Genomic DNA, 14,404 nt, shown 5'->3' with positions numbered 1-14,404 from the left:
AGCGGGGATCGAACCTGCAACCCTCAAGTTGCTGGCACGGCCGCTCTACCAACCGAGCTATTCCGCCCCTGTTTCTACATTACAAATATATTTGCAGTGTGTATATAAAACATTGATGGAGGGTTTTGAAGTTGTTTTAGAGCTCTTTGAAGCCTACATTTTGCAAGTGTTTTTTTTATCTTTAGAATCCTAAAAAAAAGTGTAGCTGTCTCTCATAATGATTGTGAATAATAGGCTAAATTCCAAGAAAGGGGCAGATCCCCTTTAAAATCCACACACTCGTGTAGTGGCGGACACTTTGGGACACGTCTCACACCCAGTAAACCTCAGATGGGAGCATGGTTTACTTCACAAGGCCCCATCAGCACTTCTTCTTTTGAGCATTCATGGTTAGCAGAATCTTGCAAAAAATTTTAATTTTAATGTCTTGTATTATTTATTTATTTTAATTATGTGTCATTATTTGTGCATCTGGCCGAGCTGCAGCAGGCCTCAGCAGGCTGATAGCACACATCAATAACTATGCTGCAGGACTACTTCACCCTGCATTTTGGGTAATGCAGGATTCGTATCCGAATTTGCCCAAAATGGCAATTTGACTGTACTTTAAAAAACAAAAAAAAGAGCAGTTTTCTTAGGATCTTTTTGGCTACAGATATGATGTCCACTATAATTCTGTCTGTACTACGGGTACCAATTCACGTGCCATTAAATGGTAGCATTTTTCGATACCTTTGTGGCACACAGAGGCGGATTCTTAGCAGATATTTTAAATGGCGATTTTAACACCTTCAAATGTATTAATCTAAACTACAATTAAGATGCATGTTACCATCAAACAGCTGGTTAGAAATAAATACAATACTTACAGTATAACATCTTTGTAGGACACAACAAAAGAGGCACATTCAAGGACTACTTCCTGACTACGGCAACACACTTAGTTTGCATGCGCTGGATGATGAGTTGTCCATGTGACCTGTAACTTTTTTCTTGAGCACACACAACCATACACACAAACGCACACGCATAAAAAAAGCACGCACTCACACAAACTAGTGTCTCCTCAACCCACAGTAACAATTGACTGACCTGTCATGGCCTCCAGGCACTCGCACACAATTACAACCCTTGACCTTTGACCCCTCCACTGCAGCCCACCTGATTGTTGTCTTTATTTTTTTCCTCTTCCAACATTCATCCATCCATTTTCTACCGCTTATTCCCTTCGGGGTTGCGGGGGACACTGGAGCCTATCTCAGCTACAATCGGGCGGAAGGCGGCGTACACCCTGGACAATTCGCCACATGGATATGGATAAATATTCATCCTCACTAATGGGGATAAAAAAATGTTTTCCTTCACACATTTACAAATTACAAACACTCATACTTTGCTAAATGTATGCGAACGCTTACTGTTAAATTCTTTGAAAATTACTATATTATCGTCTGGCTAGGCGACATGTATTTTTTTGGAGAGCAGAAGGATGTGTTTGATCACTGCTTTAACCACTTAAGGCCCAAGCTGTTTGTTTAGATGCTTTTTTTAATTTCTCTTTGCTTTTTGGGCTTATTGGACCCTAATTATAATAAAAACTAAAAATCATCTTTTGATATGATGTACTTAGTCCATAAGTACACAAACGTGTACTTCATGTGAAGTGACATGCTAATTTTTATTTTTACACTTTTTTTTTCCAAATTCCATTGTATGTTACACTCATCTGACACCACCAGATAGCAGTATTAGTGTCCATATGTCGGCATAAGACCCTAATTAAGTAGTGTACACAATTTTGGAAATAAGAGCTAAAAGGTGCTGTCCACGCATGTGGCCACTAAGGCCTTTAGAGGTTAAGATGACATACTGTACGTACACATCCCAAATCTTTACTTGAATAGTAACTATAGCCCTAAATTGTTTTTAATAATTGGTGGACATTCGACAAGTGTTTTTGGCATTTTGGCCCTCAAAATAAAAATTCTAGCAATAGTTTGATTGATTTTAGCATGTGCTTTATTTTTCCTGCGTATCTTGATTGCCAACACTTATTGTTTTTCTTCATTTATTGTGTCTATTTTGAAAAACTACTGATATACTATTTGTGTTGGATCCTTAGCGCAATTTTTTCAACTATATTTATTTATTTATTCATGAAAAGTTAGTAGTTAGTCAGACAGTTAGTTAGGTAGTCAGTTAGTTAGTTAGCAACATAACTCAAAATGTGATGGGCAAATTTCATGAAACTTTAGGGAAAATGTTCAAAATGGGATGAGGAATACGTAATTATCATGTTTGATCTAAATTACCGTCACCATGTTTATGGACAGTGTGACAAGTCCATATATTATGGGCGACTTTTTTAAGCAATGTTTATTATGTGCATTTCTGTCGTTATTTCTTCTAAAAGAGAGAGATTATTTTGGAGGGCAATATACGTCGTATATGCATTCAAATCTGTGGTAATAGAACCCAGTTGGTGCTGGGATGCGTTGATCTTTAATCTCCTTTCAAATTAGTAAAATTTTCTTATTAAAGAATTTCATAAAGTCACCAGCCGAGTGGGTGGAGCTACTGGGGGGAGTCCCTTTCTGACGGGGTATTCATATGGATATTAAAATCCCCCATTGTATTATTTGCGTTTGTCACTAGATCAGCCACAAACTCAGAAAATTCACTGATAAAGTCCGAATAGGACCAAGGGGGGCAGTAGATAACAGCCAGATAGAGAGGTAGTGGTGACAGACATAGTAAGCACCTCAAATGCTTTATATATATTACTTAGGTAAGGGGTAAGGTTAATGTTTTCATTGGATATTAGTGCGACCCCTCCAATCCTTTTAATGGGACGGGCAATATGTGCACTTGTTTAGTTAGGAGGAGATGCCTCGTTAAGTGGGAAAAATGTATCTGGTTTCAGCAAAGGTTCGCTGAGACCAATGAACCAATTGACCTCATTAACTAATAACGTTTTGGGAGGCAATGATCTAATGTTTAAAAAGCCCATATTATAGGTAGTGGGCTGCTTTGGGGAATTTTTGTGAATGGTATCTGTAGTACTGTTATTAATACCGCTAGGTTTATTTTGTGTAGTGCGCCGTAAATAATTTCGATTGCATCTACGAATTGTTATGATGGGGATCTTGAGATTATTTGCTTGGTGCTGCGATAGCTTTAACGCGTCATAATTTGCCACCTCAGTAGAATGCATGTTCACCTCTGGCACAGTCACTACGAAAAAAAACCCCATTATGTGAGTTATGTATTATTCTACAATAAATGTTATGTGTCCAGGAATTTTTCAGCCTGGCCGTGGTTAGTGCTAGCTTAACTGACTCCTCACTGTAATTGCCTGTGTCCGAGCTTTCTCTAGTGTAGTTAGTCAAGCTTGACTCAAATAGTAATCTATATTTTTGGAAAGAGTGATGGCGCCTTCCCGGGTTGGGTAAAGACCGTCCCTCCCGAGCAAGCCCGATTTGCCCTAGAAAGAGGGACAATTATCAATAAATGTTAGTCCCTGTTCTCTACAAAAACTAGCCAGCCACTTGTTAAGTGAGACTAATCTGCTAGACCTCTCACCAGATTGCCTCTCGCAGGCAGGGGGCCAGAGACAAGTACTTAATGCCGGGACATCTTTCTAGCGAGATTACAAATCCTAACTATGTTCCTCTTTGTAATTTCTGACTGTCTCATCCTAGTGTCATTGGAGCCGACGTGTACAACTATGTTCACGTAACTAGTGGTGCGATTAGCCTATCAAACATGTTTATTAGGCCTGTTGCGAGTCAGCTCCCTAAGACTAGCTTTCAATATCAGGTGCTCTGGCCCCGGGGATACACTTAATTATGGCTAGTTTACTAAGCTGTATGTTCCGGATGATGGAGTCTCCTATGACTAAGGTGTGGTGCCGATAGACTGGGGTGTAAGACTAGAGAAAGGGCTAAATCTAATATGCGTCTCAACTGGTTCACCGTGGCTTGTAGGCCGCAGCGTCTAAAGTTATGAAATTACTCTGCTCTAATTGGCGGACACGGTCCTCTAGTAGGGCCAACCTATTTATGAAAACAGTGCACGAAGAGCAGGGAGCCATACTCACGTTGTTTCTTTCACCGAGTCGAGTTCTTGCTGTCTTCGGAGCAGTAGCAGCATCGTAAGGGAGCAGATGCCTTCGGAGCGTAGTTGCCTTCGACCGTGATGAGCTATGCTTTGTTAGCTTAGCAGATAGCTAGGTTGTGTCTTTCACCTGCGGCAGATTTCACACAGTGCTGGCAACAAGCTAGCTGAATTCTGATTGGATAAAAGTTCTACGTTAAAACAAGCAACAATGCAGCCTACAATGGCATGAAGAGAATATGATGAATACTTTTATATATTCATGGAAAGTAAATAAAAAAAAATTACTTTTATTAATTTATGATCGTGATTTATGTTAGGCCAGCAGAAAAAGTATTGCTGGCCCTGATGGCATACCACTACGAGATTGCCAATTAGAGATAGGTGAGGGAGACAGCGCTCATGCCAGAGGAGTTGCATCCATATTCTGCATATACATGAAGACAGAGACGCAAAATGGATTTCAATCTCTGTTTTGCTCATTAAGAGATGATTTGCGTGCACTATCAAGTTTGCACATGTTCTAATACCTACAAACTCGATAGTAAATCATGCCTATAATGTGTTCTTGATTTAGTGAGGTAAATAAATAATTATCAAATGAATCCAAAGGAAAACATTGTGGTTCTATGTTGCACATGCATGTTCTGTCACCCAATCGATGAAGCGCTGTGTTTAGTCATGGCTTATGGTTATTGCATTCTTCTGGTTGGTACTTCATTATAGAGGTTAGGGTTGTTCGTTATACCGGTACTAATAAAGTACTGCGATACTAATTGATTGAAATCGGTACTATACTGCCTTTGAAAAGTACCGGTACCGTTCTTTCATCTGAGTGCCGCTGTGTGGCGGTGACTACAGAGCCTAGGCGCATGATGTTGAGTGTGTCAAAACGCACACACAAAGTGCATACAACAATAACATCTTGGAGAGGAAGAATGGCAAAAAATGACAATTCTACTGGTTGATAAAGAAGGTGCGTGAAGCGTAATATGGAGGTATTTGGACTTCAAAACTAACGGTAAAGGTGACGTTTTAAACAGGAAGGTGCCACGCTTCAAGCGTTGCTTTAAAACATGCCTTGCCAAATGTGGCGTTTAGTATTACCACCTTTGCTTCAAACTTAGGTAAACATTTAAATAATAATCATTCAGATCTGCACAAGGAGTTTAAATAGTGACAGGTAATAATGTAGTTGTTACACCTGTCCTGCTCTTCTGCTCCGGTGCAGACTGTCATGAAGGAGCACGGGGCAGACGTTCCCTTCAGCGTCAATGTTTTCGTCGGGTTAACACAATTCACTTTACCCGTCAATGGGTCTGCTAAACTCCGCTTTTAGGTTAGAATGAGACAAGGACACCGATTTGTGACAATCTGGTTGCTTTATTGTTAGTTTTGCATGACACAACCAGACCCGTTCATCACTCTACTGCGCAGTGCAGCGCTATTGCTCTCTCTCTTTGCTCGTCCACTCACTCACTGACGTCACTCAGACAACACATTGCCAGTCTCTTAAACACTCATACACTACTCTCTTAAGTTAACCAGCTCCTTTACTGTGCACATGCAGTTATATAACATGTAGATACATAACATGTAGATACATAGACGCGCACACAGCTGCTCGGCTTGATGCCAAATATTAACGGAGTTAAAACTGCACAATTAGCAGTCAACTAATGCAAGTGAAATAACTACATTTTGTAACAAATTGCTACATGACAGATGTGAATTTTACCTGCTACATGGCTTATCTGTGCACATGTATCTATAGTTTTGTTTTTAATACTTAGTAATAATTATATTTTTCTCAAAGCACAGACCAGGAATGGCAACCATAAATCATGAAGCATTTAATATAATTAAAATTATAATTATATTCTAACCTAATCCTTGATTATGGCAGACTATATTTAATATGGAAAATTGTCAATTGTTCTTTGAGTGCAACAAGAAAAGCCCAATGTGTTAATGTCTTTTAATTTATATTTTAACCTTCTAAAATTGTTCTTTGATTGTAAAAGGACACATATGTTTATTGTAATGTAAGATAATCTGTTAAAATAAAGCCAATATTGAAATTTTTTGTAGTTCCATTTATTTTGAAAAGTATCGAAAAGTATCGATATACATTTTGGTACCAAATTATTGGACAACCCTAATATAGATAAAGTATTTGATTGACCAAACAACTTATGTGGATGGAACATGAAAAACATTGACAATGGCAAGGTGAATAGACTTCCGATTTAGATTGTTCTTTTTGTCCATTGTTCATTCACTGCAGGAAAACAAAGTATAACAGTAAGTGTACATTTACAGTAATTGTGTGTAAGAGGGGATATTGATTTGGTGCTGTGGTGTTAATGACGGAACAACACAGACTCCACTTTTATCTTCTCATGTTTCATACAAAAGCTGCAATGATGTCCCAGAACATTGCCTCATGTTGTCTAAACTTTGATGTGGAAAATGGTCATAAATAAACTGCAGGGTCGTGGGGTTAGGACAGGTAAGTGAGGCAGAGCCTCACTTGTCATTATGAAAACAAAACAAAAAAACAATGGAACCAAAATAAATTAAAAAAATGTTGTCGTAAACTGTGTTATACATTTTTCTTCTATATAGGGCTGGGCGAAATGGCAAAACAAATGATCACAATTCATATTTTCATGTCATCCGATCTCGATTATAATAACGATAATTTAAAAAAAATATATAGTCCGATTATCCTGTGCATGCAAGTACCGTTTCATCCCTACTGTTTACTATTGCAGTATCTTGTAACATTTCCGCCATGTTTGATTGAGGTAATATATGCAAATAGCTGACATTTGTCATTTCATTCATATTTGTGATTGTGCTTGCGAGAAGTGCAACGGTACAGGTAACCCACACTCCAGTCCGTAGCTCGCTTTTAGGGAGTAAAGACAACCTTTTTTTTCGCTCAATGTTCTTTTGTTATTTTGCTTGTCAGCAAAAAGTGCATTCTGCATTAAACAAAGTAACATTGGTGTAGTGAATAATACAATACTTGTATTTCCAGTTAACATTTACTAAACAACACTTTCAAATGGTAAATTATTATTTGTATTCTTTCATTACTTGTATACACACTGCAAAAAGTCAGTGTTCAAAAACAAGAAAAAAAATTACAAAAATTAGGGTTATTTTACTCCCCTCTGAGCTGCCACCTTAATGTGGTAGAGGAGTTTGCGTGTCCCAATGATCCTAGGAGCTATGTTGTCTGGGGGCTTTCATGCCCCCTGGTAGGGTCTCCCAAGACAAACATGTCCTAGGTGAGGGATCAGACAAAGAGCAGCTCGAAGACTTTTATGGGAATGCATCAACAAGGACTCAGATTTCCTTCGCCCGGACGCGGGTCACCGGGGCCCCCCTCTGGAGCCAGGCCCGGAGTTGGGGCATGATGGCGAGCGCCTGGTGGCCGGGCCTGTCCACATGGGGTCCGGCCGGGCACAGCCCGAAGAGGCAACGTGGGTCCCCCCTCCAATGGGCTCACCACTCATGGGAGGGGCCATAGAGGTCGGGTACATTGTGAGCTGGGCGGCAGCCGAAGGCAGGGCACTTGGCGGTCTGATCCTCAGCTACATAAGCTATCTCTTGGGACGTGGAACGTCACCTCGCTGGGGTGGAAGAAGCTTGAGCTAGTGCGCGAGGTAGAGAAGTTCCGGCTGGATATAGTCGGACTCACCTCGACGCACAGCAAGGGCTCTAAAACCAGTTCTTTCGAGAGGGGCTGGACTCTCTTCCACACTGGCGTTGCACGCAGTGAGAGGCGACGAGCTGGGGTAGCAATTCTTGTCTTGTCTGCACGTTGGAGTTCAACCCAGTGGACGAGAGGGTAGCCTTCCTCCGCCTTCGGGTGGGCGGACGGGTCCTGACTGTTGTTTGTGCTTACGCACCAGACAGCAGTTCAGAGTACCCACCCTTTTTGGATACACTCGAGGGAGTACTGGAAAGTGCTCCCCCGGGTGATTCCCTTGTCCTACTGGGGGACTTCAACGCTCGTGTTGGCAACGACAGTGAAACCTGGAGAGGCGTGATTGGGAAGAATGGCTGCCCGGATCTGAACCCGAGTAGTGTTTTGTTATTGGACTTTTGTGCTCGTCACAGATTGTCCATAACAAACACCATGTTCAAACATAAGGGTATCCATATGTGCACTTGGCACCAGGACACCCTAGGCCGCAGTTCCATGATCGACTTTGTAGTTGTGTCATCGGATTTGTGGCCTCATGTTTTGGACACTCGGGTGAAGAGAGGGGCGGAGCTTTCTACCAATCACCACCTGTGGTGAGTTGGCTACGATGGTGGGGGAGGATGCCGGACAGACCTGGCAGGCCCAAACGCATTGCGAGGGTCTGCTGGGAACGTCTGGCAGAGTCTCCTGTCAGAGAGAGTTTCAATTCCCACCTCCGGAAGAACTTTGAACATGTCACGAGGGAGGTGCTAGACATTGAGTCCGAATGGACCATGTTCCGCACCTCTATTGTCGAGGCGGCTGATTGGAGCTGTGGCCGCAAGGTAGTTGGTGCCTGTCGTGGCGGTAATCCTGGAACCCGTTGGTGGACACCGGCGGTGAGGGATGCCGTCAAGCTGAAGAAGGAGTCCTATCGGGTTCTTTTGGCTCATAGGACTCCGGAGGCAGCGGGCAGGTATTGACAGGCCAGGTGGTGTGCGGCTTAGGCGGTCGCAGAGGCAAAAACTCGGACATGGGAGGAGTTAGGGGAGGCCATGGAAAACGACTTCCGGACGTCTTCGAAGCGATTCTGGACCACCATCTGCCGCCTCAGGAAGGGGAAGCAGTGCACTGTCAACACCGTGTATGGTGCTGATGGTGTTCTGCTGACCTCGACTGCGGATATTGTGGATCGGTGGAGGGAATACTTCGAATACCTCCTCAATCCCACCAACACGTCTTCCTATGAGGAAGCAGTGCCTGGGGAATCTGTGGTGGGCTCTCCTATTTCTGGGGCTGAGGTTGCTGAGGTAGTTAAAAAGCTCCTCGGTGGCAAGGCCCCGGGGGTGGATGAGATCCGCCTGGAGTTCCTTAAGGCTCTGGATGCTGTGGGGCTGTCTTGGTTGACAAGACTCTGCAGCATCGCGTGGACATCGGGGGTGGTACCTCTGGATTGGCAGACCGGGGTGGTGGTTCCTTTCTATAAGAAGTAGTGGAACCGGAGGGTGTGTTCCAACTATCGTGGGATCACACTCCTCAGCCTTCCCGGTAAGGTTTATTCAGGTGTATTGGAGAGGAGGCTACGCCGGATAGTCGAACCTCGGTTTCAGGAGGAACAGTGTGGTTTTCGTCCTGGTCGTGGAACTGTGGACCAGCTCTATACTCTCGGCAGGGTCCTTGAGGGTGCATGGGAGTTTTCCCAACCAGTCTACATGTGCTTTGTGGACTTGGAGAAGGCATTTGACCGTGTCCCTCGGGAAGTCCTGTGGAGAGTGCTCAGATCGAGAGTATGAGGTATCGGACTGTCTGATTGCGGCGGTCCGCTCCCTGTACGATCAGTGTCAGAGCTTGGTCTGCATTGCCGGCAGAGAGTCGGACACGTTTCCAGTGAGGGTTGGACCCCGCCAAGGCTGCCCTTTGTCACCGATTCTGTTCATAACTTTTATGGACAGAATTTCTAGGCGCAGTCAAAGCGTTGAGGGGTTCCGGTTTGGTGGCTGCAGGATTAGGTCTCTGCTTTTTGCAGATGATGTGGTCCTGATGGCTTCATCTGGCCAGGATCTTCAGCTCTCACTGGATCGGTTCGTAGCCGAGTGTGAAGCAACTGGGATGACAATCAGCACCTCCAAGTCCGAGTCCATAGTTCTCGCCCGGAAAAGGGTGGAATGCCATCTCCGGGTTGGGGAGGAGACCCTGCCCCAAGTGGAGGAGTTCAAGTACCAAGGAGTCTTGTTCACGAGTGAGGGAAGAGTGGATCGTGAGATCGACACGCGGATCGGTGTGGCGTCTTCAGTAATGCGGACGCTGTATCGATCCGTTGTGGTGAAGAAGGAGCTGAGCCGGAAGGCAAAGGTCTCAATTTACCGGTTGATCTACGTTCCCATCCTCACCTATGGTCATGAGCTTTGGATTATGACCGAAAGGACAAGATCACGGGTACAAGCGGCCGAAATGTGTTCCTTCCGCCGGGTGGCGGGGCTCTCCCTTAGAGATAGGGTGAGAAGCTCTGCCATCCGGGGGGAGCTCAAAGTAAAGCCGCTGCTCCTCCACATCGAGAGGAGCCAGATGAGGTGGTTTGGGCATCTGGTCAGGATGCCACCTGAACGCCTCCCTAGGGAGGTGTTTAGGGCACGTCCGACCGGTAGGAGGCCACGGGGAAGACCCAGGACACGTTGGGAAGACTATGTCTCCCGGCTGGCCTGAGAACGCCTCGGGATCCCCCGGGAAGAGCTGGACGAAGTCCCTGCTTTGGCTGCTGCCACCGCGACCCGACCTCGGATAAGCGGAAGAAGATGGATGGATGGATGGATGGACTTTTCTTGGTAGAAAAAAAAGAGGGACCTTTTTGCTCAATATGTTGAAAAATATTCTTAAATTAAGTAAATGCTAGTGCCATTATCTTGACATAATGATATGTGCTCAGCATCATGATTGAAATTATTACTTTAAAAAAGTAGTTTCATTCTTGTGAGTGTTAATGACACAGCTTTACAACAGTTGATATTCTAGTTTCAAGCATGTTTTACCGAATATAAGTCATAAAATCTCAGCAACAAGCTGTAATATCTAATTGAGATAATTTAGGACCAAAACACTTAAAACAAGTCAAACACTCTAACATAAAATCTGCTTAGTGAGAAGAATTATCTTATCAGACAGAAAATAAGCAAATATCTCCCTTATTTGAGATATTTCATCTTACTTAGATTTCAGTTTTTGCAGTGCATCAGCGCTTCTCACCAGTGCTTTGGCAAACGGCAAGCGGTGACCCAGATTGTGGAGTTTTCTAAAACTCAAATACTGTAGCGTATATTGAATAAAATCACATTAAAGGGACCAAAAGGTATTTGGTAACAAGATTTTTATGAAAATGAATTATTCCCTTCTTTTTCTTGACAAGGCATAAATATCTCAACTGGTGTGAAGGTCACCACACGTCAGTGATAAACTTTGAGAGATAATTAAAAAAAAAAAACCCTCTCAGAACCACAGTTAAGGTGTGTAATCTGCAGTGTGTATGCAGTCAGTACAAAAACAACACACTTTATCAGCGGTCCTAGGTTGGTGTTCCAGGCCCGTTTGAATCTAGGTGAAAGGTGGAGAAGTTTTAAATAAAAGCACAGATGAGTCATTGACTGGTCATCATTTAAGCAACAGGGAGTCTCCAAAGACAACAATTTAGTTGAATTAGTTTCTAGCTTTCCTGGAAGTTCTTTTAGTGGGAGAGTGCTGCTGCAGTAGGTGCAAAGTGGAAAGCCAAGTCCATAGAATAGAACAAGTTCCCTTTTTTGCCACCGGTCTTTATTTGTCCACTCCATCATGTGAGTCTGCCAACCTGACTTCTAGCCTTTCAACAAGGAGGGAAGTGTTAGTGTTAAGTTTAGTTGTCACCAGATATTCTCAGGCCTGTACAGTAAAGTTCAATGAATGACAATAAAGGAAGTCTAAGTCTAATATACTGTGTGTATATATATATATATATATATATATATAAACTGTATACATACATATGTATATATATATATATATATCAGTGACGTGCGGTGAGGTTCATGGCTGGTGAGGCACTGACTTCATCACAGTCAGATTTACAAACATATGAACCCTAAAGAGTATCTTATTCACCATTTGATTGGCAGCAGTTAACGGGTTATGTTTAAAAGCTCATACCAGCATTCTTCCCTGCTTGGCACTCAGCATCAAGGGTTGGAATTGGGGGTTAAATCACCAACAATTATTCCCGGGCGCGGCGCCGCTGCTGCCCACTGCTCCCCTTACATCCCAGGGGGTGAACAAGGGTATGGGTCAAATGCAGAGGCCAAATTTCACCACACCTAGTGTGTGTGTGACAATCATTGGTACTTTAACTTAACTTTAACTTTACACATACAAACTGTAGCACACAAAAAAGCACATTTAATAAAAAAAACGTTATTATGGTCTTACCTTTACTTATGAGTGCGGGAACAGTGGTGTTCGTGTTGGAGGAGTTGTGAATGAATGAAATATGAAATCCGTGCTGCAGTCTGCAGGTGTACCTAATGTTGTGTCCCTGCAGTCGTTCACGTCTCCTCCGGCGCGAGCAATGTTGTTTTTGCACTTTTTGGCTTCTTGTTAAGTGACTTTTTTTGGGTGGATTCGGTCTTGCACGTGGAGGGTTTGGGTGTGGGCTTTGGTTGGTGTGGCGCTCCCGTCGGGGGGTGCAGTCTGCGGCGGAGGTGCAATAACCGGCACCAGGAAGCGGGATTACGCGAGCCTCACACAGTGCGTCTTCGCAGTTTTATGATTGCTCAGCACAAGAAATACGTTACACACATACAGTTGTTGACAAAATACACTGTACATTATATACCTCAGCTAATTAAACTATGGAAATGTATAATATAATTCATATAGCAATACGGTCTCACTGCACAGCAGGCCAGCAGTTAGCCGAGTCCGCAATCCATGGTGAGGCACAATTAAGTGACGTGCCTCAACTGGCTGCTGATCACCGCACCGTCTCTTCTCAGTATTTGAACGGCAAATGTCAAAATTCAGCGATTTTGAATAAAAATAATCTAAAACTGGTGAAGTTAAATGGAAAATAACTGTATAGTATAATCACTGGATACATATAACGCTGTATCGATCCGTTGTGGTGAAGAAGGAGCTGAGCCGGAAGGCAAAGCTCTCAATTTACCGGTCGATCTACGTTCCCATCCTCACCTATGGTCATGAGCTTTTTGTTATGACCGAAAGGACAAGATCACGGGTACAAGCGGCCGAAATGAGTTTCCTCCGCCGGGTGGCGGGGCTCTCCCTTAGAGATAGGGTGAGAAGCTCTGTCATCCGGGGGGAGCTCAAAGTAAAGCCGCTGCTCCTCCACATCGAGAGGAGCCAGATGAGGTGGTTCGGGCATCTGGTCAGGATGCCACCCGAACGCCTCCCTAGGGAGGTGTTTAGGGCACGTACGACCGGTAGGAGGCCGCGGGGAAGACCCAGGACACGTTGGGAAGACTATGTCTCCCGGCTGGCCTGGGAACGCCTCGGGGTCCCACAGGAAGAGCTGGACGAAGTGGCTGGGGAGAGGGAAGTCTGGGCTTCCCTGCTTAGGCTGCTGCCCCCGCGACCCGACCTCGGATAAGCGGAAGAAGATGGATGGATGGATGGATGGATATATATATATATATATATATATATATATATATATATATATATATATATATATATATATATATATATATATATATATACTGTATATATATATACATATATACTGTATATATATATATATATATATATATATATATATATATATATATATATATATATATATATATATATATACATATATACTGTATATATATATATATATATATATATATATATATATATATATATATATATATATATATAAACTGTATACATACATATATATATATATATAGTATATTAGACTTAGACTTCCTATATTGTCATTCTAATTTGAACTTTACAGTACAGCTAAGAACGAAATTTCGGTGCATTAGCTCGTTGTAGTGCAGAATAAAAGAGCAATAAGGTACATAATGTTTGCTTTTACAAAAGACGGTGCCGATTTAAATAGATTACTGTACAGATAAATACATTACACTTTCGCATACGCGTCCACGTTTATGGATGTATGTTATATTGTCTTTACAGTACAGTCAGTTAATCCGTTTAGGGGGGAATTGAGGAGATTATTTTGATGCATTCAAGAGTCTTATGGCCCGAGGGAAGAAGCTGTTAAAGAACCTGGAGGTTCTGCTACGGAGGCTGTGGAACCTCTTTTCAGAGTGCAGCAGTGAAAACAGTCCTTGGTGGGGGTGGGAGGAGTCTCTACTGATTTTTTGAGCCCTGGTCAGGCAGCGGCTTTTTGTGACCTCCCGGACAGGAGGAAGAGGAGTCCTGATGATCTTATATATATATATATATATATATATATATATATATATATATATGTGTGTGTGTGTGTGTGTGTGTAACGTCTGAAAGTGAGCTGATTAGATGACAGTACTCTATATGCTATCAATGGTGTTTTGTCTTTTTCCAGGAAGCTAAATGAGTTATGTTGCGCCCTACAAA

The sequence above is a fragment of the Nerophis lumbriciformis genome, linkage group LG06, assembly GCF_033978685.3.
Source record: "Nerophis lumbriciformis linkage group LG06, RoL_Nlum_v2.1, whole genome shotgun sequence".
NCBI lineage: Eukaryota > Metazoa > Chordata > Actinopteri > Syngnathiformes > Syngnathidae > Nerophis > Nerophis lumbriciformis.
Note: the sequence above shows the minus strand (reverse complement) of the source record.